The 25,887-nt window shown below is 56.1% G+C and overlaps 1 pseudogene across 1 annotated transcript; it reads right to left on the bottom strand.

Annotated features, from left to right (window-relative positions):
- Positions 1-2,526: 2,526 nt before the first annotated feature.
- LOC144987724 (serine/threonine-protein kinase pim-2 pseudogene) lies at positions 2,527-3,667 on the bottom strand (annotated as a pseudogene). The gene has a single exon (XR_013651390.1). The product of XR_013651390.1 is annotated as a serine/threonine-protein kinase pim-2 pseudogene (transcript).
- Positions 3,668-25,887: the final 22,220 nt, after the last annotated feature.

Here is a 25,887-nt window from a genome sequence, read left to right as displayed (position 1 = left end):
TTTTTTTTTTTGGTGTACCTTGGGTCACGCGGACCCCGCGAGGCAGGGTTCGGAACTACGCTTTGTCCAGGTTCACGCTGGGGTCTCACTGACCCAGCGAGGCAGCGCGGGGAACAAATGCATCACTTTAGTGTACCTTGTGGTCACGCGGACCCGCCGAGGCAGACCTCGGAACTAAGTTTTGTTCAGGTTTACGCTGGGGTTTCTCAGATCCCGCATTTCAGCGCACTGAACAAATTCATCTTTTTAGTGCACCTTGGGGTCACACAGGCCCAGGGAGGCAGGGTTTGGAACTAAGTTTTGTCGAGGTTCATGATGGGGTCTCGCGGATCCCGTGAGGCAGTGCTCGGAACAATATTTTGGTTTAGGTTCACGCGGGGGTCTCTCGGACCATGGGAGGCAGTGCGCTGAATAAATGTTCTGTTTTAGTGTACTTTGGAACAATATTTTGTTTAGGATCACACAAGGCAGCGCGCTGAACAAATGTTCTGTTTTAGTGTACAGTGGGGTCTCGCGGACCCCGCAAGGCAGCGCTCGGAACTATCTCTTGTTCAGGTTTATTCTTGGGTCACGCGAACCCTGCAAGGTAGTGTGTGGAACTATATTTTGTTTTATTTTATGTTGGGGTCTCACGGACCCCGCCAGGCAGCGCTCTGAACAAATGTGGTGTTTTAGTGTACCTTGGCTAGGTTTTGTTCATGTTTATGCTTGGGTCCCGGGACCCTGCGAATTAGCGCTCGGAACTATATTTGTTGAGGTTTCTGTCTCGCGAACCCAACAAGGCAGGGTGCAAAACTATTTATTTACCTAAGTCTAAGGTGGGTTCCATATAACCCCAACAACCAGCGCGTAGAAAACTTTTCTGTTTTGTTTTAGTTTACAATGTGGTTTTATGTTCCCAACAAGTGAGCGTGGAAAACTTTTTAATATTTTATACTATTTAGTTTTTTTTATAATTTGACTTTTCTTGGTGAGGGACTAATGTCAGACTCTGTCTGTGGTGGTCGGACTCTCAGAACTTAGGTCAGAGTCCCTAAACTGCGGTCGGCACCTCTGAATCAGAGTAAGCTACAATTCTTTTTTTTTTTTTTTTTCTTAATCCGACTTCTATCTCAGGGTTTTAAAAGCTACTGACTCTTGCAGACTTTCCAAACACATTCCTTTTCCTGAGTGTGGGCAGCATGATAGTTCTTCGGACACTTTCGTTTCTCTTTCTACTCTGCTGGTGCTACGGTGGCGAGCGGGAGGACGGGGCCATCAAAGTAACCTTTTTTATTTATTTATTTATTTTTTAATTCTTTCCTGAGCGCTAAGGGGCATGCCATCTCAACTTTTACTGTGTTGATCTTTCTCTAGGCAAACCCAATGATGATCGGTTCCGAAAAGACGGTGACCAACATCCTACAGGGTCCAGCCAATTTGCCACAAGTGATGCAGTGTCACCGAATACAGAAGCGCAGTTGCAGGGGTACCTGGAGGCCACGTCTTGCTTGGGAACACCTCAACACTGTCCCTGAACGTCATGTTCCCATCTGCCAGCCCACCGCGTCCTGGCGCAGACAGAGGCCAGACGGCTGGCTCGTTTGCACGGATGAGATACGCAATTCTGCGTCCAGGCTTAACTCAGAACCAGGCAACATTGTCAAAGCGCTCCACCGTTGGGCTTCCTCGAAGGGGACTGGCTGAGCTGTACCAGCGGAAGGGTTTCTATGCCACTCGCACTTTAGGCATACCCATTGCTGCTAGTACTCAACCCGGCGCGTTGAGTACCTTAAAAAAAAAAAGAAGAAAAAAATACTAAAAAACAAATAAACCAAACAACGTTTTGCCTTGTGACTTCGAGATTTGTTTCCTCCTGCTATTATCCGTCTCAATATGTACCGTTTTGTATCTTGTATGAGACAGTAACTTCATGTAATATCTTCGTACTATAATCTCATAGTCGTGTCAGGTAGTCACAAACATGTATACTCTGCTTACGATAATCACTCGATTTAACCTGTGCGTACGCTTATCACAAACATCTAACCTCTGTATGCAATAATCATTTAATTTAACCTGCTTATAGGCTAACCAATATGCGATTGAAACAATGTAAACATCAATGTAGTTTTATTCATTTTATTTTTATTATTATTGATATTATTATTAGTAGTATTATTATTTTCATTATTTTTTGCATTTGTCAATCTTTACAAAGCCAGCTTGTGTCTTGTATCAACTAATACAAAATAAAGCAATTTATCTTTAAAAGGTATTATTGGGGTCTATGTCATACAGCACCCAGCAAACACAAATTGAAAAACACAAGATGATGTTGGTTCAGATTTAACTTTTATTCGACTAAGGCAAAATTGCAACACAGAAATCCTGAAGGAACACACTTTGCCAAACTATCAGAAAGCTGCCACCCATGCAACGCTGGGCCTAGGCTGGACGACACACGGCTCTGTGAGACTTCAGAGTGGCCGCGGAAAGTCCTGTCTCTTCAGCAACACTCCAAGGAACATGGAGGTCATTTGCCGATTCAAATGAATGCTCCGTCTCTCTTTTCGATTGGAGTGCGGCTAACCCCCTCCTCCTCGGACTCCTCCGGGCTCTCGGAGCCTTGCGTCAACATCGACGGACGGTGCTGCATTTCGTTCTTCAATCGCGGGAGATCCCCTCGCGTGCGCGCCGGGTCCCCGGCCGAGGCGTTTCCCTGGTGCATCTCCGAGTCTTGCTTCGACATCCAAGGATGGGCTAGTATGTCTTTCAGCGTCGGTCTCTCTTCAGGCGCCCTGCTCAAACACCATTGCATCAGGGCCACGCAGTCCTCGGAAAGGTCCTTTTTGAAACGAAGCTCGCCCAGTAGGATCTCTTCGTCGTTTTGAAACGGTATGTCCCCGTGCACCATGTCGTACAAAAGTATTCCCAACGACCAGACCTCAGACGGGAGAGCTTTGTAGCATCCTTGAGTGAGCCGTTCGGGGGGTGCATACACCGCGGTCCCGTGGAACGTGTCGTACACTTTGTCGGGTTCAAGGAAAACGGCAGAACCAAAGTCGATGAGTAACAGCTTGTGCGTAGACGGGTCCAGCAGCAGGTTTTCGTCTTTCACGTCCATGTGCACGACACCGCGGCTGTGACAGTGGAGCAAGGCCTGAATGACCTGACCTAGAAAATCTCTGGCCGTGTCCTCACACAGACGCTTACAGGTCGTGATGTAGTGAAACAGATCTTGCGTGTTCTCTGGCGTCTCCGTGACTATCACCCAAGCTCCCCGGGTCTTGTAAAAGTCCAGCATGCGGATGATCCCCGGAAACGGAGGGTCTTTGGTGACCATTTCCAAGGCAACCACTTCGAGCGGCTTACTGGTCCCGTCGACCTCGCAGCATCTCGTACGCAAGAGCGGGACAAACTTCAGGGCCACGGAAATCCTGTCGCTCCGCCTCTTTCCCAGAAACACTTTGCCGAAGCCCCCCTTGCCCAGGCAATGGCTGGACATCCAATACTTTTCCCGGAATGTTTTCATGGCAGAAGGATCGATCGGTTTTTGAGTCTTCGCTTCCATGGTGTTTTTACAGAGCCAGGTAATTTTACTTGAACCTCTCTAGGTTTGCATGAAACAGTTTCTGGTTTGAAGAGCCTGGGATCTCAGTCTTCTGGTGTAGCTCTGTTTGCACCAGAGAGCAGGTTTCCCCTGGCAGACCTAGACACAGAAAGCCCTGTTTGCTGTGCTCCTGTTGGACTCCTGACAGAAGCAGCAGAAGGAGGGCACTAAGGCAGATAAAGAAACATAGAGAAATTAGAAGGTGGAGTCTTCTGTCTGAAGGAGGAAAAGCTGCAGGGAAAGAGGGAGGGGGAGAGACAGTGATATCTGACCACATAAATTCAAGCATCCGACTGGAGTGAGGAGGAATTCTCCCAAGGGCTCAGGCAAAGCAGGTTGTCACGTTGCAAGGAGCAAGAAAGAGGAGGGCATTTTGCTTCAAATACTCATCTGGAATTCTGAAAGGACTTTCCTCTTTGGCCAATATCATTTTTGTGCAGCTGAACCTGGATCGCAGAGCTGTCAGCTCAGGACTGAAGAGAGATTCTTTCAGGTATGTGAGTTTGTCATTTACCATGTAGTTGTTTGGAAACGCTTTTCTTTTTGTTGTTCTTTTTTTTTTTTTTTTTGTTCTTTGCCAACGATCGCGTTTTTAGAGAGACTCGTTTCATAACTTGTTTTGATAAGTGTCTAAGGCTGCCTTTGTCCGGGGTGAACGAGCATCACTGTTCCGGAGGCGTCTCTGCGTAACATTTCCAACATATGTCTCCAGTTGTAGTAAAACGTGGGCTTGTAGCTTCCAACAGACCCTTGAAAGTTGATCAGGAAGCCTTGGTAGTCTCTCACTGATACCTCAGGCACGCCCACGTCAGGTGCAAACTTCACGTTGAAGTAGTACACAGGCTCAGTGGGGTGAGCCTCCAGCCTGAAACCCTCAGAAGCGCACATCTGCGCTACGGCCGCAGACTGGTTGAACAGCAGGCACAGGACGCAGCAAGATGTCTTTGGCGTGACCTCCGGCTCCCCATTGCCCAACCGCTGTGCCTTAACTCGTTCCAAAACAAATCGCTTGTAAGCCTCGGGGGACATTAGAGTCCTCAAGGGCCCCGTCCTTGCATTCACCAGCATGCCTTTGCAAGAGTTGCGATTAGCGCACCAAGGGAGCCCTCTGTCATTCAGCATCTCAGTGAGCAGCACCCTGTCGTACGTGTTACGGGCCAGGGCTCGCCCTGGTACCGCACGCTCTGCAAAAGATGCCATGAGCGGCCTCGGGTTCTTGGCCAGCAGCTCCATCACGGCCAGCACAGGGGTGCAGCGTGGGCACATCGGATCGGGGTCGCCGTTCGCCCCGCACGAGCATCTGCCCAGCGGAGGCTTGCACTCCGGAAAGAGGACGGTAAGGTCTGTCGACGACAGGTGCCTGCTCTCTGCCACGCGCTCCAGGACGCGTACCTTGATCAGTTCCTTACAGTCTGAGACCTTGTCCTTGTCGCAACACAGGGCGTTTGAGGAAGGCTCCCCAGCATCCTGTCGACCCACATTCATCGTTTCGCACCAAAGAGCGCGACGCAAGCGGGGCTTCCCTCGAGGCGCAGGTTTTGAGCACTGCAAGCAGTCTACGCCGTTCTCCCGGACCCCGTCCGAACAGCCCAAGCACATCCAGAGGCAACATGGCTTCTCGACGAGTCCTGCGAAACAGGCACACGCGGAACAGATGAACCCGCGGATCGAAGGGCAGCTGCTGAAGTGGGGCTCCGTCAGGTACCAGTGGGGGTCGTTCACAAAGCAGGTCTCGCACACCCTGGCGTCACAAGGACATCGGAGCTTGACGCCGGCTCTGCTCCTTCGCTTGCCGCCTTTGACCAAGGTCACCAGACATGCCAGGCACTTGGTGCACCCAGACCTCTTGTTGGCTCGCGCTCTGCTGACCCTGGACGCTCCGCCAACATAGCTGATGGTGGAAATTCTCCTGTAGAGATTTGTAGACTTGAGAGCGGCCTCCGCTGAGGCCTTCTGACGTTTTTTCTTGCACTCCATCAACAGCTCGACGGGGACCCTACCCGTGAATGTTTCAGGAGGACCTTCTCGAGGAGTTTCCTCCCCTCCTTGCAGCATCATCGGAAAACACCTGCCGTGTTTGTCCGTGGAAGCTCGGTCCCAGATGGAAGCCAAAGGGGAGCTGTGCTGCTGTTTGTACAAGGCCTTGGCGCTAGACCCCGTACCAGTGATTGACGGTGTGCTGTATGCCCCCGGAGCGGAAGGCTTGAGCCTGAGATCTCTCGGAGATGGCTCGACCAACTGCTTCCACCACAGGTTTAACTTTAGGCACGCGGTGGACTCGTTGCTGCGGCACGGGACGAAAGACGAGCCTTGCACTTGCGCTCATCAGTCCAGCCTGTCCGCAGGTCAGCGCGACAACCAGGAGTCTGGCAAAGATGTTCCAAATGAGGAAAGCCGCAGCAGACGGTGCGCAACAAAATCAGGTGTGAGAAGCTCCACCCGCGAGACCGCCAGAGCCCAGTCCCGAGTCCTTTGGGCTTACGAAATGGAGCCGGTGGCAGCGGCGTACAGGTGGCTGATTCGCAACCGGAGCGCGAGATATCCCAAATGCTGCGACGCAGTGTTGGTTTACCAGGTTGACCGATCCCGAACCCTGCCTCCGGGGCTGTACGTTTACAAGTCACGCCCATCCCACTTCGGTTGCACCGCAGAGAGACCCCTCAGCGTGGTGGAGCAGTTTAACTTTTGCATCCAGAGACGGGGACCGGCCTCGTCGGGGGAAGAACCGTGCTGCCTAGAAAGCTCGCTGCCCCAGGAGATAACCTTGGAGCTCTTCCCGGGTCGCGACAACTTCAGCGCCCTGTACGTGATTGGGCGCAGCATCACAGCACCCGCGCCCGAGTACGGAAACAGGCTTTTTGGAGAAGCCCTAGCGCTCGACCTTATAACTGCAGAGTCAGGCGAGAATGCCGTCGCCTGCAACCACCACCTGATCTCCATGAGAACGGAACAAGCCTGCGTGATAGATCTCCGCTGGAACTCCTTTGACGTGATGAGCGCCTGCTTGAAGGCGGTTCCAAAGATCAGGGGAATGCAGGCAGTAGTCTGGTCCAACCACGTGCCTGACCCTGTGAAGATCGAGTCTGACGTGCTTGCCTGGCTCTTCGGGTTTGTCGGTGCGCTGCCCGTGGCCGTACGCACCGTAGACTACAAAAACGAGAGCCTCGGCGTGCGCTACATCATTATAGACATGGAAGGTTTTCCTGGGGCTCTGCCCGAGCCACCCTTGGGTGAAACCTCCTGCTTTGCACACACGTATTTCGAGGGAGATGCGGGGTTGGCCGCAGCGGCCATCGGCGAGCTCCCAGAGGCCTCGATTAGGATGGGCTTCCCACGACCAGGCTCGCCTGCTTTCTGGTACGAGCTGCCGGCATCCCTGGGTGCCCTGAAGCCAACACCTTTCAGCAGCGGCTCAAAGTCACGCCGTGCACAAGAGCCCCAGGGCTTGTGGGACCAGTTCACGACCTGGGCTCTCAAAAAGACAAACGGGGCTTGCTGTCTCGCCATGGCCGTGCAACACACCCTGTACTACCATGCGAGGGACAGACGATACAAACTGATGGTGACGCACACAGTCTCGGACGGTGACACCTCGTTGAACATTTACAAACTGTGATGCTGCGTTGGGAGGACAGGGTCCGCTAGGGGGATAGCGCGAAGGATATTCACTGACTTTTCCAATAGACGAGGGCCACCGTTGGGTTAAGATGAAGCAACATAATGAACACCCAGTGAATACCTTAAAGAACATGACCTCTCCGTCTTTTCATCTCACTTCACCCATTCCTCTGTTTGTTTTTCTTTACCAGTTGCGCCTATGGATCCGAAGGACGGCGTCGCCAAGTGGCTGGCTGCAGCCGCGGCACTGCACACTGGCGCTCTGGAGCTAGCCGTCGTCCGAGACGGCTTTGAATGTGTCGAGGAGGCCCTGCGGTACCTCTGCAATCAAGCTGCACGGGGGTACTCCTCGGGGGAGCATAACCGCCTCGAGGCAGAGCGCAGGGATTACTTCTACCACCCGCAACACCTGAGGGGCTCTATTGGATTAAGTTCATTTTTCGCCACGGGCCAGTGCAGAGATTGTCAGCTTTGCAGAGGGGCAAAACTGTATTTCGACCCAACTGCATGTCGCCACGTGCTGGAGGTGGAAGATTGCCGCGCTGAGCCCGCACCGCTGGAAGCGGGGCTGAACCTACGACGGTTGGAACACTTGGCTGTTCTCCACACGCCGTACTTTGTGATGCTGTTCGTCAGCCTCGTGAAAAGGAGACGCTACACGTTTCACAAGTCCCCAAGCGAATTGAGAGACATGGCTGCGCATCTACTTCTAGCGTTAGGTCCCGATGCATCCCACTGCTTGCCTCAAGACCCAGAAGTTGAGCTTCGCGTCCACGCCAGTGTGCTCAAGCTCTGGTGGAGATATCAGGACAAGCAGAGCTCCAGAGCTAGCGGCAGGCTACACGTGTCCATTCCCTACTACTTCAACCTGGCCACGGTGCCGCAGGGACGGTCGTGGACTCCATCGTCTGATCGCTTCGACCTGAGGATGCCCGAACCCCTGTACAGTTTTTTGAGGGACCAGTGTTTGTTTCATGAGCTACGTGTGTCCGGACCCGAAACGGTAAGCCAAAGGCGGTTGAGGAACCCACTTGTGAGGGTGCGCGAGCTGCGCACCACGCTCCACGGGGACGTTTCCATCATCCTGAGCGTGTTGATCTCCAACAAACACCTGGAGCAGACTTTGCACGAGGCCACTAGGGCTCACGAGAACAGACGCAGAGCGAAGCTGAGGGACAGGCTGAAAGACGAAGAACGTAGCTGCTCACTGGGGGTCGGGCGGCACTACCCACGGCTCGATTGCGTCGCATTGGAGCAGGCAGTTGGAGCCGCGTCAACAGTCATGCACTTGGTGACCACGTTGGGGGCCGGGTGGCTGCCGCTACACAGCTGGCTGAAGGAGGTCCGAGGAGAGCAGGTCCATGCTATCGTGGTTCGCAGAGCGCTGGTCTGCGTGTTGGACTCCTTGAGGGAACTTTGCTCGATTGATCACAGGCCTTGTAGAGTTCTGTACCAAAATGCCAAGGATGCCGACTCTCATCGCAGCACTTCCAAGCTCCCGTGCGCCTTTATCATCAACCGCCACACAGGGGAGACAATGTCGCTGCTTCCCTGGGTTTCCCTGCCAGGGCTTTACCGGGCCTCTGCGCTGACCGATGATGAAGAGAGTTTCCGTGCTGCGTGCCTGAACCTGGCGCTGAGCGTGTTGCACGCCGGAGCGGACTGCCGAACCTTTACGGCCTCGAGTAAAGGAACCGAGGGCTCGCAGCCCACTGTGGGCCGTCTCGATCAGCTCCCGGAAGACGGCTCGACAACGGAGGCTGCCATCTCTTCGTTTTGCAGGACTGGCATGGTGGACGGTCAGCTGTGGTCAGCTGTGTGGAATCGCCTCGGACGACCGATGAGGTCTGAAGAGAAGGGGCACTGGCCGCAACCCGCATGGCTGGGGCCAGGGTACAGGGATCGTACCTCTTTGAGAGAGCGATTCGTCTGGTTGATGGGATGTGACGAGTCCGCGGCCGTTCCCGGGCTCGTCTGCATGATTGAGGTCCTGAAGGAGGACGAGCTGTCGTTGCTGGGGTCTCGGAGGACGTTGCCGAAGAGCTGTAAGACCCTCGCAGAAATTCTGGATTCCCAAGTTTTGGGATGCGCTCCTGCCACCAGTCCGCCTCGAGCCAAGGCTGGTAGGAGGAAGCGTAAGAGCGAAACGCAGTGCCATCCATGCATCACAAAAAGCATGACGATGGAGCTTAGCGAGTCACTCTTATCAGAGACTTCTGAATCTGTAAGCCGGCAGATGCTAGGAGAATGCAGCGGCCTGGAGAACATTCGGAAGATGTGCCACAATATCACGAGCGAACAGACTCTTTCGAGCGGGCCTTTCACCGAGCCCCGAACCGTGACCTACCTGGACGTTGATGCGAACCCTGACAATGAGGACCAGCAGGCGACTCTGGCTCTCCTCGCCCTCAAGGACTTTGAACCTTGCAGCAATGACTGTGTGAGCCCCCTTCATACGATCAGTACACTCGACACAATCGGCTTTCTCTGCACGGCTGACTCCCTCCACTCCGGAGACTCCCTACACACGGGAGACTCCCTCCACACGGCAGACTCGCTGCTCACGGCAGGCTCCTTGGACAGCATTTTTACAGACAATGCTTCAGACCCTTTCCAGACTAATACAGACATGGACGATTTCCCAAGCGCCAAGACAGCGCACAGAGTCTTTCAAGAGTCATTTTACCCCGAGCAGGGTCTGGACGAAGAGACGCAACAGCCAACGCAGGCCGGCTTTCGAGGGACGCCCGTCACGCCGAGAGGCCTCGACCCCGTAGGGAGCGAAGAGAGGCGATCGTTTCACGGTCGCGTCAAAACAGAGGACAGTTGCAGCAAAGGGGACAGTCTCAGCGCGGTGGCGCGCGCGGAGAGTCCCAAACTACAAGCAGAACGTGAGCGCGTGCTGTCAGCTAATCGCATGAGGTGGAAATCCAGAGGGCTCTCGCGGCGGGAGAGGCAATCTGCCGACCGCGCACGCTTTCACCCCATCACATACCTTGTTTCGAGGGACATAACTGATATGATGAGAAACCCCACTGTGAAACGCGATTCAGCAGAGGCCTGTGTAAGCAGGCCGTGCCACAGACTCAAAAAGCCTGGGAGATGGGACGCCTGGGGCCAGGGCTGCACAGAAGACCAAAAGCACCGGATGTCAGACGTGTTGGACCTGGTACTCGGAGCGAGTACTTGTCAAAAGTTTTTGTGGACACTGGGCAGAGAGTACTCATTCAGGGATGGAGATACCATGAAACGGGGGCGCGCCCGGTGCACTAACCTCTCGTGGCCCAAGGGCTTTGCCTACGTACCGACGGTGGAGCGGAACCTGCTCGATTGCGAGCTTTCGGAGCAGATGTACCTTCCCGTGGATCTTGCCGCTCCACCGGACCTGGGTTACAAGCTCACAGAGATTCTGGTGGACAGTTTGCCGTGCTTGTGCAAGGAAGACACGCCGCATCTCCTTCGAGTGATAGGGAGAAAGACCCACTACCTGGGTGCCGTGTGCACCGTCCAGGATGTCCTGGGATTGATCATACACAGGATTCACATGGCCTACAAGCATCTGGTGATGCTGCTTGACATGCACACACGCCTGCAAGTCCACTCCTTTGTTCCACGCACCTTCGCCCTACACTCCGTGACCAAAGACACGGAGGACACTGCTGTCGGTGTCTTTGTGGGCGAGAGGCCCGGGTCCGTGAACCTAGGGTGCTCTAGAGGGTCACTCATGTCATGCGGGTACGACGACATGGTCCTGCTGGCCTACCACGTGCTACAGTGCCTACTGAGAGTTCAGATCCTGTCCCTGAGGGTTCTCGGCTTCACCATGAAGCGCATACAGCCCGCTAGAATTTGGAGGGTCGAGACGGGATTCAGGGTTGACCTGCTGGCGTGCCTGGCCGACACGCTGTACGTTTGGGATGGTAACGGTCCCGCTTGGGGTGCCTTGGAAGGTCTGGCCGCTGTGTGGGAAACCCTCTCCCAGCTAAACCTGCACAAATACGTGCCTACAGCGGCAGCCGACAAACTAAAGCAGGCTTACGCCACGGTGTTTGGAGCGCCCCCGGGTCCCACCTACGCCCCCCCCGTGCGCAGACAGAGGGTCCGCGGTACTGAGCGCGGCTGCGCGTCGTGGCTCCGACCAGGGGAAATGAGAGGTCACTTCAGAGAGTGGACATTGCCCGATGACGAGGAGCTCGTCCACCAAGTGTACGCACTTTGCGGCTTTTCTGAGAGAGCCACGGGGCCGCAAGGGCCCCTGGAGGAAGTGCTGGGGAGAGACGGACGATACAAAACGTGTTCGCTGCCCACCGACCAAGGGCCCGATGTGCAACCCTATGGCCCGTTTGTCGTACGGATACAAAATCAGGTCATCAAGTGGAATCGGGCAATTGTGGTCGAGCCCGTCCTGACTGGGCCTGTGACCCTGGCTCAGATGAACCCGTCGCAAAGGTGTGACCTGATCACCAGGGCATTACTCTCCGCCTTTGCCGAGCCAAGCGAGGAACTTGATTCGGGAGACGGGCCAGAGTAAAGCGCACCAGTGCTCCCTCAGCAGGGAGAGGACACGCAGAGCAGCACGTACTATTAGGTTTCATCCACCTACTCGATGGACTGCAATATGTGTGTGCCAAATGTGTTTTCTGACAGCTGTAGCTCGAGTAACTTCGACCGAAGTGGTCGCCATGTACCATATTTCCTGTGTACTCCTCTCGCACAAAAAAAAAAAAAATGTGCCTTCTGACTGTGCAGTATCTTTGGTCCTTTCTACCAGAGTTGTTACCCTGTTCCATATATCCTATGTATTCCTGTCGTACAACATAAAGAATTGAGCCATACAACACAAACTCTGGTGTACGTTTTTATTATTTTTTTTTTTTTTTTATTCATTCCCATCAGCTCATTAGGACAAACATATCTGACCAAAAACAGCACAGCTCAACATCTTCTTCTTTGACATTCCATTTTCGGTTTCAGGGGCTCATAATGGTTTTGTGTCCATACGATGTGAGCGCAAGCCTTGTCGTAGATTGGGTAAGAGGTGTCCGTGAGTAGTCCCAAGCATTTGCCGTGAGCTTCTAGCATATAACCCAATTCCTGTACGCTGAGCCACCTCTTCTCCTCAGACAACTGCCGCTCCAGCTCAGAGATGTTTCGCGCTCTGGTTTCCGGGAGGTACGTCTCTCTAATGTCTGACCTTCCTGCGTTGAGGAAAACAAAGTCAGCCATCCTCTTTACCAAATCCACGCGGATCTCATCCGTGGCCATGCGACCGTACAGAAGCTGAGCCACACTGTGGAATCCGCAGTAGCCGTCCGAAGGAACATTGATCACTTCGAGGTCGTGTAGCCTCGCATAGGCTTGAAGTGAGCCCGCTCTGTGCCTCGGTCCGATCTCGAACAGCAGTTCGATCGGAGTTGTGTGCAGCGGCGCGTCCCTCAGGTGCCACGAGGACCCGTCGCACTCCAGAAAACCCTGGACCCACGAGTTCTCGTGATGGCTGTTACGAATGCAATAAAAGGTCTCCCGGGAGCAAACCGCAACGTTGCATCCAAACATACCGGCCGCTACTGAGGCGACCGGCAGGAACTGGCGCGGCTCGGGGTACAAGTGGCAGCACAGAGCCCTTATGTCCTTGCAGGGCCCTAGGCCGGAGATGGATCCATTATCGATGATCTTGGAGGCCAGGTGTATGATCACTGCGAGGGCTTCCACCGTTAGGGGAGCTGAGTGCGACCCTTTGCATCCGTACGCGCCGATGAACATCACCCAGAGCGCTTCCGCCAGGGTTCGGTAAGAGCGTGACCGCGAGCTGCGTAGGGCAGGTTTCGAGTTTCGCATGCCGTCCCAATGCGTCCTTGTGTAAGTCGTGTTCCACACGTTCGTCAGGCATGGCCTTCTCAAACTTGGTGCTGCGCTCGCCCCGTCAGAACGCCGCCAGTCATCGATGTCAGCGGTTTCTCTGGGAAAAATGCTCTGGCCCGCAAAGCCGAGATTATCCAGAGAGTCCACCACCAGCAACTTCTCCAGCGTCGACTGAGAGCTATCCAGCTGTGAACGCGCCACTCCCTGTACGGCTGGATCCCCGGGAGCGACCCCGCCTGCGACGTGTGGGGAGCCTCGAGCGACACTCTCCGAGCGGGCCGCGACTTGCCGTGTGCCGTCTGCAGAGTCTGAGCAACGAATGCCCAAATCAACGTCTGGGAGCTCTCCTTCCAGTATGTTTTCCCAGCATTCCGGGTCGTTCAGAACAGTCATTCTCTCCAGGTCCTGTATCACGTAGCTGAGATGTGACCCCTCTCTGTCGTCGCTCTCGTTAAGATACAGGAGGCATGCGTACCACGGGTCTGAGTCTTGAGCGTCAAGGCTCGCCGGAGGAGCCGCGACGGGCCTCTCGTCACCGTCATCTAAAGCGCCTCTCAGGCTGCTGTGAATCCCATGGGCCACATCGCCCAGGTATATGTAAGGCGGATCACCCCGAGACGACTCTACTCCGCCTTGGCGTGCAGCAAACCATGCGTCCCTTGCCTCGATCGCGCTTTTTACCGTGCTGGGGACGGAGTTCAGGGCTTTGGAGAAAGGCAGCTGAGCAGTGAGCTCGGGTACGTACAGCTGGGCCGCACGCAGTACGGTCCGAGCATCGAGCAGTCCCTCGAATATGATCAGCATAGCTTTCACGATGCTGCCGTCGTCGTACCCCCAAACAGAGTATTCGCAGAACAGGTCCAGGTCCGCGTCCCCTCCACCGTCTCCTCTTGCAGGAGTTATTCTGGCGCAACGGTCAGCTTTCAGTTCCATGGCCGCACACAAGTGCCTGTTTGCATCATTTCCTCCAGCCTCGCGCGCTAGGACTTTGAGCGCGCATGGGCCAGAGTGCAGAGCGTTACCATACACCAGCACGTACCACGCCGCGAAGTACAACAGCCCCGCCACGGTCCCTCTCACTGCGGAACGAGCTGTTGCCTTGACTCCTTGCCGGCCCTCTCCTCTTCCAGCCAGGTCACCGGCTGCAAAGAGCCTTAACCCACTGGCCGCGAATGATAACGCCAGGGTGGAACTCACAAGCGTGTCGGGTAAGCTTTCCCCTTCGGCAGCGAAGCATGGCAAAACGCCTTTGCTCAAAGCTTCGAGCATCATCCCCTTTTCGCTCTCACTCATCAACCCTGCGCCCGTCAAGAGGTCCAAAGGGCCCTTGAAATAACGTTCGTAATGTTCACGAGGGATCGTGACCCAGCCTCCAGTGGCAGTGGGCATTTCTCCTCGCACACAGTCCGGCACCCTTCTCCATCCTCGTGCCAACGTTTCCAGTGCGTACGCAGGACTCGGGGACACGGGAAGAGCCAGGGCCTTGAACAGCTTGTGACAGGACCTCGTGGGGTTGACAAACACGGGCCAAAATAAGCTCGCGTCTGCCCTCAGCGAGCTAGGCTGAGGCGCTTTCAGGCTCAGATGGCAGAGAGCGGACGGTGACACTTTGGGAAAGTGAAGCCCGAAGGCATCCGCTATCACCTCTGGATCCTGACCCCGGGCCTCGATACGTCCGGCTTTGTCAACGAAGGCATTGGGTATCCGGGCTTGGTCTTCGGAACCCGAACCATAGAACCTCCTTGGTGCAGAGAGCCCGTACAACACTTTCCCAGCCGGAGGGACCCGCATGTCCCGCTCCTGAAGGCAATTCCCTGATTTGAGCCTGGGAGAGTTGAATGCGTTGTTCAGGGCTGCCATCTCAAACAGTCTGGGGTCCGGCTTCATGCTCGTTTTCTGGGTGTGTCCTTCTTCCCCGTTCTCACACTCAAGAGTAGACGGGAAATGATCGTTTGCGTACAGCACTGCCGATTTTTCCAAATCCAGCGAGCAGTTTCGCTCGTGGGTTTGAAATGCAACGCAGTGCGCGGTCACTAAAAATGCCCAAGTGTCCATCTCCTTGGCCTCGACGCGACAGCGTGTCGTGTCGAACGGCGCACCTTCTCCTCCTTCTTCATTTGGCTGTTCTTGTTCTTTTATTTTTTCATCTTCTTGTTCGTTTTCTTCTTCTATATCCCATTCTCCTTCCACTTCTTCCGTTCCTTCTGTCGTCACATCTTCGAAATCCATTTCACTGTCTGCTCCGCTGCAGGCAGCCGAAAGGTCTCCTACAGTGACCGCGGCTCGGATCTCGAGTGAAAGGAGGGAATGGACCACCCAGCACAGCTGAATCACAGCTTCATTGCGGACCAGCCAGTCGTGTTCAAGAGAAGCCTCGAGTGCAGCGCACTCCATGAGAAATGCACAATGGGTAAAAATCACCCGACGGCACTCGGGACACGAGAGCCCGTGCAAGGAGCTTTCGTGGCACCGCACTGCGTGCACTGCGGACCAAGGGGTGTATCCGCAGAGCCTCATCTCTCTCAGGATGGCCTGAGCCACGCCGCTGGGCCCCTTCCCCTCCCCCGCCACGCAAAGCGGCACAGAAAGGCAAGTCGGGTGGCCTACGAATCTCATCTTACCATCTGGTGAGCGCGAGACCTTGCTGGCGTTGTAGAATTCCTGCGCCCAGCCTGGTTTCAGTTCGTTGGAGGTGCCACAGTTGCTTTTGCGCTTGGCAAGCCAGTCAGATCTCATGATCTTGTGAAGAATTGGCGCGAAAGCCACGTCGATGAAAAAGGGACCAAACGCTTCAATCCCGACGGCTGAATTTTTGGCCTGTGCGAGCCACTTGCTAGCCAGGTGCAGCAGGCCGTCGTCGTTTTTCTGCTCCAGCACGAATCGCTTCAGGTCTGGCAGGTGAGCACACGCGGAAGCCGCGCTTCTCAACCGTCCAAGCGCCACGGAGCACCGGTCGACCTCGGTCAACCAGGTTCCGTATTCCGGCGTGTCTCTCAAGTGCACTGGGCCTTGAATTGAGGCAAGGTTGTTATGCACAACATAGTAAAGCAAGGTCTCGTCCCCTTCCTCTGGTCCGGTGCCATGATCGTCCCGTGTCTCATGCGACAGCAAGTAGGGGACCATGCGACCGTAAGAAGCCTCCTCAAAGGTGACCGGCCTGACCGAGATGGAAGCAGAGATCCCGCTCCATTCCCCGTCTGCGGGCTCGTACACCAGCGCCCTGCGCAGGTACCGTGCAGATGAGCAATGTGGACAAGAGTGAATCTGGTCGTCAGGTTCAGTGTCAAAACCACTGACCACCAAGTAATCGCAGTTGACATCCATGATGAGGGGGTGGGGGGTGGTCAGTCGAGCTCTCACCGCTTTATGTGTTAAGTATCTCGCCGTGTCCCATACCGTCTGTGTCCACCACCCCCCCACACACACACACATATGGATACCTTCAGAACGTGAAGACCGGGCCGGCGGCCTCCAGGCGACGCCTCAGAGCATTGGCCTCAGCGAGCTTGCAGCGTGCCCTGCTCAGGTTGACCTCCAGAGAGCCCTCGTTCATCATGACTTTTCTCAACTGAGAGATCAGCAGGGATCTCTCATAGAGCAGGCTTCTGACTGAGATGTCACCAATGCCGATGAGGCTCTCGAGAACCGCTAAGTCGCACCTGATGTCAAAGTAGGCATCGTTCATGTGACAATCCCAGCTCCACACACCGGAGCCTGCCTTGTCCAGACGCCCACGCACGTCCTCAAGGTACCCTACAAGGAACCTGTTGCTACTCCCTGAGTTTAGAGGCCTGGCTCGAGAAAGTTCGACGTCCAACTTCCTGAGCATCCGAGCACAATCGTCCCCCACACACTTTGGCACCAGCGAAGACGCTTTGACGAGCATGCGACCCACGTATGCTCTGGCCTCGCTCCACGGCTCACCTTGGCTCACCCCAGGCCTTTCCCGTACGAGTTCGAGAAACTCCAGCGGTGTGACATCCCTTGATATCTTGGCACACATCCCCCTCCACACCTCCATGTACCTTACGTACAGGTCGGTGTAGCGCTCCAGGATCATCCGCAGTGCCTCAGCGTCCGTGTAGCAGGAGTTCAGCGCTTCGCACACGGTTGCCGAGTCGTGTTGACACGACTCTCTTTGCCTGGCCTCCCCGAGAGTGCGTTCGCACGTCCTCCTTGCAGACAGACGGACCATTTCTCGGACCAGATTATTACGACCCAATGCGGCCTGAACCATGAAGTGAACGCGTTCATCTCCCGTGTCCACCCTCAGCTCAGGATACCTCTCCAAGACCGTCTTGAAGCCCAACATAAGCTCGGAGACGGTCTTCGTGTAGCCACTCAAGGTCCGTCTGTAACTTTCGGCGGCGGCCTTGCAGTGGGCGTCGTAGGCCTCGCACTTGAGGCACCTGGCGGGCTCGTTCGGCGGAAGATTTCCCGGACCGAGGCTGCCGTTCTTTACAGAATTGGCACGCCGGTACCTTTCCCGTCTCACGGGTACCCAGGAAACATTGTACTCGCATTCGGATTCAAGTTCAACGTCACTGCCTTGAGAGAGCACAGACATGCTCTCTTCGCTTTTGATACTCCTCAGGTTTACGAAGGACCTCTCGAATCCAGACTCCAAATCGAGCAACTCGTCCTCTGTGTTCATTTCGACCTCGTCCTGCTCAAACCTCGGCGCTCTGGACTCTTTGCGTTCTCCTCTGTAAGTCTCACGGTCTGTAGATTCGACCCTCTTCCTACATGTGGAAGTCCTTTCCTCATACCTCCGAAACACAGACTCCACGGCCTGGGCCAGCGTAATCTGCGGCAATCTGCCAGCATGTTCGACCACTCGGCTCCAGGCGGAGCAGAAAGACACGCTGGTGACCGGATCCATGGGGTAGAAGTGATCGAGAGCAGCTCCCTTGAAGCCCCGTCCCCTCTGAAACGTTCGGGAGGGGGGCGTTTGGGCCCCCTAGTCCGCATGTGTGATAAGTACATCTGCTACGTGTATGCATGCCTCCGCGCTGGCAAGTCCAAACTCACGGACGATGAGCTGGCCTACTTGTTCGGAATGCGGGGCCGAAACCTGCGTGCCAGTCTTCGTCCCGAGTGGTTTGAGCGGTACAGGTCGCGATGCCACATCGTGTACGAGCGGGAGCGTCGGCGGCGCCTTTCCCCGAGCCCTCTGATGCCATCGAAAACCTCGTCGCACTATGCCGCATGGCTGGGCGACGGTGCACTGGTCACCGCAGACGAGGAAGGCAGAGTGCTGAGTATCCGGCAGTTCGCGGAGCCTCGTACTCCCAGAAGGCTGCGGCCCTCAGACAGCGCATTCGCCGTTTTCAGGGAAACGCTGTCCGTGTTTTCAGACGTAGCCTTTAGAGCGCGCGAGGACGGAGGATCCGAGCCTTCTTTGGTGATCTCGACACATTCGGAGAGCAGTTCGGGCAGCTCTTCCCACTGGTGGCCAGAAACAAGCGTGGGCTACACAGTCGAGGAGAGGGACGTGCGCGGAGCCGAGGTGATCTCCGGTCGCATCTACACTTCTGACGGTCAGTCACTCTACCAGGTGGTGTCTTCTTGGAAGGCTCGCGTTTGCCTCTTCTTCTCATTCGGCTGCCGAGAAGAGGTCGTCCGCACGTTGTGCGCCCTGGCCCTAGGAGACTGTGGGCTTGGAACACGGTTCGCCTTGCGATGCGTGCTGCCCGGAGAAGCCGCTGTCCCCCTGGACCTGAGAGACCTGGAGCCGATGTATCCTCTGTTCGCGGGGCCCATGAAAGGCCCCTGTGCTGGTGGGATGTCGAACCCTCACAGGGAACTCGACGGAGTGATCAAGACAAACTTCCTCACAGTTTCTGGCCTGGAGGCTCTGAAGGAGGTTATCTCCACGCCACTGGCATTCTCTGTACTCGCGGAAAACGGTCACGTCGCTGTGCTGAGGCACCTTCTGAGGGACGCGCTGGTGATCGTGCCCAAGTCGAGGCAGAATGTGGGTAGGGATGGCGTATCTTGTGCTACGAGTAGCACGAGCGACAGGAGCGGAGACGTAGGTGGGAGCAAAGGAACAGGAAGGCAACCCGAAGAGGCTAAGAAGGAATGGAGAAGGAGGATGGGGACAGTAGGAAGAGTCCCCAGCGGACGACTTACAGAATGGTTTCCCTGCGGGCACTCTGTGCTAGAGATCGAGACGGCTGCACCTGGGGTGCCTCGCTTGCTGATATCCTCGCGCTTCGTTCGAGGGAAAGATAGGTCGCCGTCTGCAAGCAGGACGCCCACCCTGCGCGTCACCAGGAGCCCCCGATACGAAATGGTGGTGCCGCAGGGCTGCAGGTCAGAGGAGTACCTATTCGACCGAGCCGTATGTCTGATCCCTGGCACGATGGATGTGATCACGCCGGCTCAGTTTGACGGCGCAAGCTGCACGGCGGTGTTGTACGCGCTGGAAACCTTCTCAAGGCTGGTGGGCCCGGACGTACCAACAAGCCTCTGGTTCTCGGATCCCTTGGGGCAGGAAGAGGCGCAAGCACTGATTCTTTGTTACCTCAGTGTGGAAAGTATGGCATTTGAACATGTTTTGAATCAAAGCAACATTCGCTTTGAGGCGAGAGACTGTTGCATCCTACAAAAGCTCAGGACAATCGTGTCTGAGTATCTCCCGGGCACCGGCCCTCGTCTCACGTGTCTAGAGCCGTTGGGATCGCCCGAGAGTCCGATCCACGGGAAGTTGGAAGAGGAACTAGCGCTGCTACATGGGAACCCGAGACGGCCGCCGCCAAACTCGGACACCGAGGAGATCCACAAGCTAGAAACTCCGGCACGCGCAGATTCACCACCAACCCGAGAGGTGCCCGAAAGGACAGGCCACCTAGTCCTTTACGGAAGGGGAGTTGGGCCGAGCTCTTGTTTCAAATGGCTCACGATAGGCATACGCACGCTGGGGCCCACAGACTTGAACATACTGAGAGTTTGCGGGGTGTTTCACTCGAGACACGGTCATCACAGGGCCGTCCTAAAGATTCCAAATACGCAAGGCGTGCGTCCAGCATCCAGCGGCGCCCATCGCACTAGGCTCACCGACGACCTTTGCGCGATCGGCCTCTCCTCGAGGATCCCTCAGACGTGCGAATGCTACTTTCAGCTGAATTATGCCCCGGAAACGGAGAGCCAGCCTGCCTTGAGCCGCTCTGACCCCGGACCCGTACGATCCCCGTTCGCTGTGGATGTCGCGTTCGGCCTGGAACGAGCCATTCGCAGCGATCAGGCCAGGGGTCACGAGGAGCGCAGGCTGTCGCGCCTTTTCACATCCTCCCGCAGGACGTCTGGGCGCTGCGAGTTCGAGGTGGCTGTGGACGAGCCTTTCACCAGAGGCCCTTGTTTTGTAGAGCCCCCATACGCACGTTCCTGGCTCATCGCGCAGGCTGACCAGTCATGCCGCAGTGCCATTGGGGACGGAGAGTTCTTTCCTTCGGTTGAGGTGGCAAGGGACGAGAAGGACTCGAGCGAGGGCTTTCCGAAAGATACATTCTCCCGTCCCCTGTGCGAATACAACCTGAACCTGGCGCCGAACGCTCGCCCGAAGCGCTTTGCTCTAGACAGAGCCGACAGGTGCCCCGGGGAGTGCGGCTCCGCATATGAAGCATGCCTGGACGAGGCAGTGATGCTAGGGCACTGCGCGAGAGTACTGGCAACAAGGGGGGCAGAGAAGGACTTCGACGTGAGTGCCTGTCTGACTCACTTTTACCGAGCCGTGCACCCTTGCGTGCCAGAAATGAGCACCGGTGACATCATGCTCGATTACGAGTTCGTCTTGCATGGACGGGGCCTTTTGCCCCCAGCGTACGCTCTCCTGGGCCACTTGGCTGAGAGCTGCAGATTGAGCTGCCACTCGGCCCCCCGGTTGTTCACGCTAAGCCGGCACAGGGGTGCATCTGCTTGGACCAGGGGAACAGACACTGAGTTTCACCACTCGGGGAGCTTTAGGGTCAACACGATTGGAGCCTTTCTCTGTTCTCGAGACCACAGGCTGGCCCCACTCCTGGCCAGGTGCTGCGAGCCCATACCCCTGAGCGCCTCCGAGCTTCACCCCGGGAGCGTGCTGCTGCCTCGAGGGGACGAAGAAGATCTCCTGCTAAGAGCGTACTCGGAGACGCTGGGACCCACGCTGTTGTTTGAGAGGGTTGAGCGCTTCCCGAGCAAAGTTTCGACGAGCCTGGGTGACTGGAGCTTCCTCAGACTGGGGAGCGAGGGGGCCCCGAGATCTGAATCGACGGCGTCCGGCAGACAACCCGGGGTGTCTGTGATAGACGGGCACATGGTGGCGTTCGCTTCTGAGTCTCCCTTGTTCTACCTGAGGGGTGAAGGCCCGTTGGTTCAGAAGCTGGAGTCTGTGGCGGTGGTAGTGGAGAGCTGCTCGCTGTTCCGGACCGACGCTCTAACGAGCGAAGACCCCTCGTGGCCCGACCCAGATCCGCTCGAGCCCAGGGCACGCATCAAGTGCCTGGACAAGGCCTCCGCCATCGACAAGATGTTCATGCGTCAGGGGCGCAGGGATCCCTTGGATGGCTATGTAGCGAGCGAGAGCTCCTGGAAGAGGCTGAAGGAAACTCGATGGACTTTTACCAAAGTCCCAGCCGAGACCTCGCGCCTGAGCGACTGGGAGCGAGACTACCCGGTGTCCCGGAGCTCCAGGTCCCTGGGCCCAGATGACTCAGAAATCGCAATGGTAAAATGGTTCTGCGGAGCTCCTCCGGAGGAGTTCACGAACCTCGGTCACCTAGGCGATGGCCTCGGGAGAGTAGAGATGGAAGACGAGGATGCCAGGGCACTGAATCCAAGAGAATGGAGAGGTTTTGACACGCTGCGCTCGCGCGTTTTGACGTGCCCCCTGGAAAAAAAGTGGACGAGGGGCCTCTGCGTCGTGACAAATCGTGGCACTAGCCTGTTCCAGCGTGAGTCTCGCGTGCCCATCTCCAGCCTGATAGAGATAGCGGAGCCCGGACGGTGGTACGCAAAGCCAATTCATGAGGACGACGCCAACAACCAGCTGGAGGATGACAGCGAAGATGATCTCGAAAGGCGGAACATTCGGGCCGAGGTGAGCTCTGCCCGAGAGTTTGCGGGCGCGCTCGCGCGTGCCATGCTCTCTCGAGAAATTCACGCGGAGCTGGAGATCAGATGCTCGCAATGCGGGCTATATGGTTACCTGCAGAAAGCGGTTGCTTGGTTTGCAGGAGCCACTGGGCCCTTCAGGAGTCGCTCTGTGACGGTGTACACTCCAGAGGCAGACTGTCTGACTTTTGCCTGTCGGTGGACCCATGCGCTGCCAAGGGACATGGACGCGCTGAAAAGCAGAAGGACGGGGTACCTTGTGTCGCACCCGGGTGGAGGCAGCTCACAGAAGGACAAGGCAATTGCGCTTCTGGTCCAAAGGTCTAGAGGTGTCATACCGGTGAGAAACTCTGGTAACTTGGTGTTGCATTCTGAGCCCAGAACCCTGAGGGCTGCTGCAATTCGGGGCGACCCTGGCCTGCACGTGCTCGTCAGCGCACCAGAGGATGCCGAACCATCGGAGGAGCAGCAGAACATTCTGAGAATGCGAAACAAAGATTCGCTTAGGGCCTTCTGCGAAATGAACGGAGTGCCTGGGGGAATACGTGGCCCCGAGACCTGGAACGGACCCTCGCCATGGTCAAAGAGAGACCCGGGATCGTTTTGCGCAAAGGTGGCCGAGCTGAAGTTCAGGTGGGAGACGGGTAATGCAGAGCCGGTCAAAGCGCTGGCTCGAGGACACTGCGAATGGTTTCCCCATCTCGGCCCAAGCCCTCCGAGATGGCAGAGGAGCCCCGACGGTCGACTCGTGCTTGAGCGAGACAGGTTTTGGTGCTCGGTGGACACAAAGGCGTCGCTTGTCCAGAGGATGCACAGGGCTGCAAACCTGATGCTCAACACAGGAGTAACAAATGCACAGGAACAGAACACGAGGGACGGTGACAATGGACTTGGGCAGCTAGAAGACGAGGATGATGACAAAGAAGCAGGAGAAGAGGACGTTGACGTTGACGAAGTATATGATGATGCAGAAGAAGAAGAAGAAAAAGCTGGAGATGAAGGAAAAGGAGACGAACCTGCGCCACCAATACCTGCACCTGTGAGAGTAAAATGCAATTGGCGAGAGAAAGGCATTTCGAGTATCCTCACGTTGAACTCTCGACTGGAGATCGAATTGGTCCCAGACGTCCCTGCTGTGGAGGGCCACATTTTTTTCACCCCAGCTCCCAATGTGAACTGCAAAAGGCAGTTCGAGCTGACGGGAAGAGGCAAGCTTGTGCGCTATTACAGACCCTGCGCATTTTCAACCCTGGCGTATCACGTTCACACCGTTTTGACATTCGGATGTGGCCTGAGGCCAGTGTTTGAGCACGGTTCTGCAGACACGGCGGGGGACAAGATCTTGGACTTGGTCCTTTGCACTCTAGCGCTGGGGGACGTGTTGTCGATGGATGCACCTCCAGGCAAGTTTGGTGTCACATTGGTGGTGAGGGGTGGCAGAGGGGAGATACTGAAGCGCGCCAGAGAACTCTCTCGCTGCATGATCGTGACAAAGGCCGGGGCCTACGAGTTAGAAGAAATCCCAGAGAGCCTGGACCGTGAGTTGGGCGGACCGTTATCCTCCTGGAGTCAAGGACCACGGCGTATCTATGGCTCACCCAGGCGGTTCCTCTCAGAGAGCGGATTGGCCACGTTTGCCCAACTAACAACCCTCTGGCCATCGGCTGGTCTCAGGCTGGACGTGAAGCACCCCTCGTGTTCAGGGGACCCGCGATGGATAGGACTCATGCTTTGTCTAGCCGAGTGGCAGGGTCAGAGGCTCATCGCGAACACTCTGGTTCCGGGCGCACTGGAAGCCTTGGTGGCGCAGAAGCAAGATGCGACCAGAGCAACATGGGGACAACTCGGAGGTCCCTGACGGAGCTGTACGACAGAGCTTGCTTGGCTCGCGTGCTGGGAGAGGCAGATGCAACACTGCTGGAATTCGCCAGGACCTTTGCTGAGCCCCGCACGGCCGCCTGCACCCCATCGGACCCGGGCAAAGAGCGAGTGAACGAATTCACCCTTTGGCTCGCTGTGAGAGGGATAGAAGAAGGGGAAACCATTGTCAGGCAACCAAGCCAGCCCCTCACGTTCTCCGAAGCGCTGGAGGTGTATGCTAGGCTGAGCAGAGAGTTTGGGACGCTCTCGACCCAGGAATTGCTGCTCGCACTGGACTCCCTCAGGGATTTTTTCGCATTGTTGCTCCGCTACCCAGTGATTCCGAGGCTGGCCACAGACACCAAGGAGTGCCCCGAGTGCTACTTTGAAACCGACATTACCCTGGACACTTGGGAGGAAACCCAGAGAACGTTATCATGCTGCCACTTCACGCTGAGGCACGAGGGCGTGGAGCCCCTTTGCGACCTGGACTCGGTCGGGTCGACCATGCTAGATTTCAGTGACCCCGAAGGCTTCGGAGAGGTGGCCAGGGCCGGGCCGAGCGGAGGTGCATTCCCGGGAATGGAGCGGCCCCCGGAAAGTACGGGCAACGGCGCGAGGTCCATGAGGTTCCTCGAGCAGCTGGAGTCCCTGAAGCGTCGGGAAGAGATGAACAAACAGATCGCTCTTGGAAAAGAAGTGGCTCATCGGCTCTGTTCGTACAAGCGCACGCTAGAGGAGTTGGAAGCCCCCAGGTACCTGAGTGCCCATCCCGTGCGCTGGCTCCACCGCTTTTATGGTTCGCTGAACAGGAGCCGTGAAAGGGCACTGCTCCTGGCGAACTGCCGGTCCGGGGTGGCAGAGGAGGACAGTCGAGCACGAGTGGGCCTCGCGGTGGAGCAGCTCAAGCTCTCTTTGGCCTCCACAGCCTCTACGGGTACCAACGACAAACTGCTCTCCTACGTGTGCATGGCCTTGCTGGACCCAATCCGGAGACATACGGACAGATACAACATGGCGGCTGAGAGGATTGTGCTGTTCAAGCACCTGGTGGCATCGGGGCTCTCGGTGGAGACCTCGTGGAGCCTGGTGAGGAGCGTGTCTCGGGTAGCCAGGGTCCCCCTGATCGGGGTGACTTTGAGTGAGGGAGTGAACAGGCAGCTAAAACATACGACAAGACCCACACCTTATAACAGAAAGGTCGCTTCTCTCATCTGGTTATTCGCTCACATCACATCATACTGCACGCTCCGCAAGCTGCCTCATGGATACGTGCTCATGGGAGACTCGCCAGTGGAACTGTCTCGCGACGGGATCTACGTGTTTGACAACGGCCACGTTGGATACAGGCTGTCGGCAAGAGGACGAGGGGGAGCGCCGGACTCTGCCCAACGCATCGCCTCAGCCCACTCGCCCTTCGAGCAGATCGTGGAACTGCTTGCGATGCGAGATCGCTTTCATGAGATTTTTCGCAGATAGGGTAGCGAGCGCCGACCCAGGGCACTCATACGACGCTTTGGTGCAATTCGGACACGCTCCCTTGACATCCTTGGTCAACCTGCAGTGGAAGAGAGAGGTTTTGCAGAAGCTCAAATCCGATCGTGCTCTGCGACGCGCAGAGCTGCCTCTTGAGAGCACAGACTCCCAGGAACGAGACGGCTCCCGCAGCGTGGAAATGAATAAACCAAAACCTTCACGGCCCAAAGGCGTTGAATGGAGAAGACCTCTGTGTTCCAAGCGGAAAAAAGTGGGGGCATATAAACCAAGACAGAAGAGCCACAATGAGGTCTAGGGCCCTTCGATGTCTCTGTGCTGCTTCGGAACGCTTGTGGAGTCGCCTTGCTGATGTTGGTTCTGAG

This window comes from Oryzias latipes, chromosome 19, assembly GCF_053564925.1.
Source record: "Oryzias latipes strain Hd-rR chromosome 19, Olatipes_Hd-rR_3.1".
NCBI lineage: Eukaryota > Metazoa > Chordata > Actinopteri > Beloniformes > Adrianichthyidae > Oryzias > Oryzias latipes.
The sequence above is the reverse complement of the archived record's forward strand: the minus strand, read 5'-3'. Positions and strand labels throughout refer to the sequence as shown.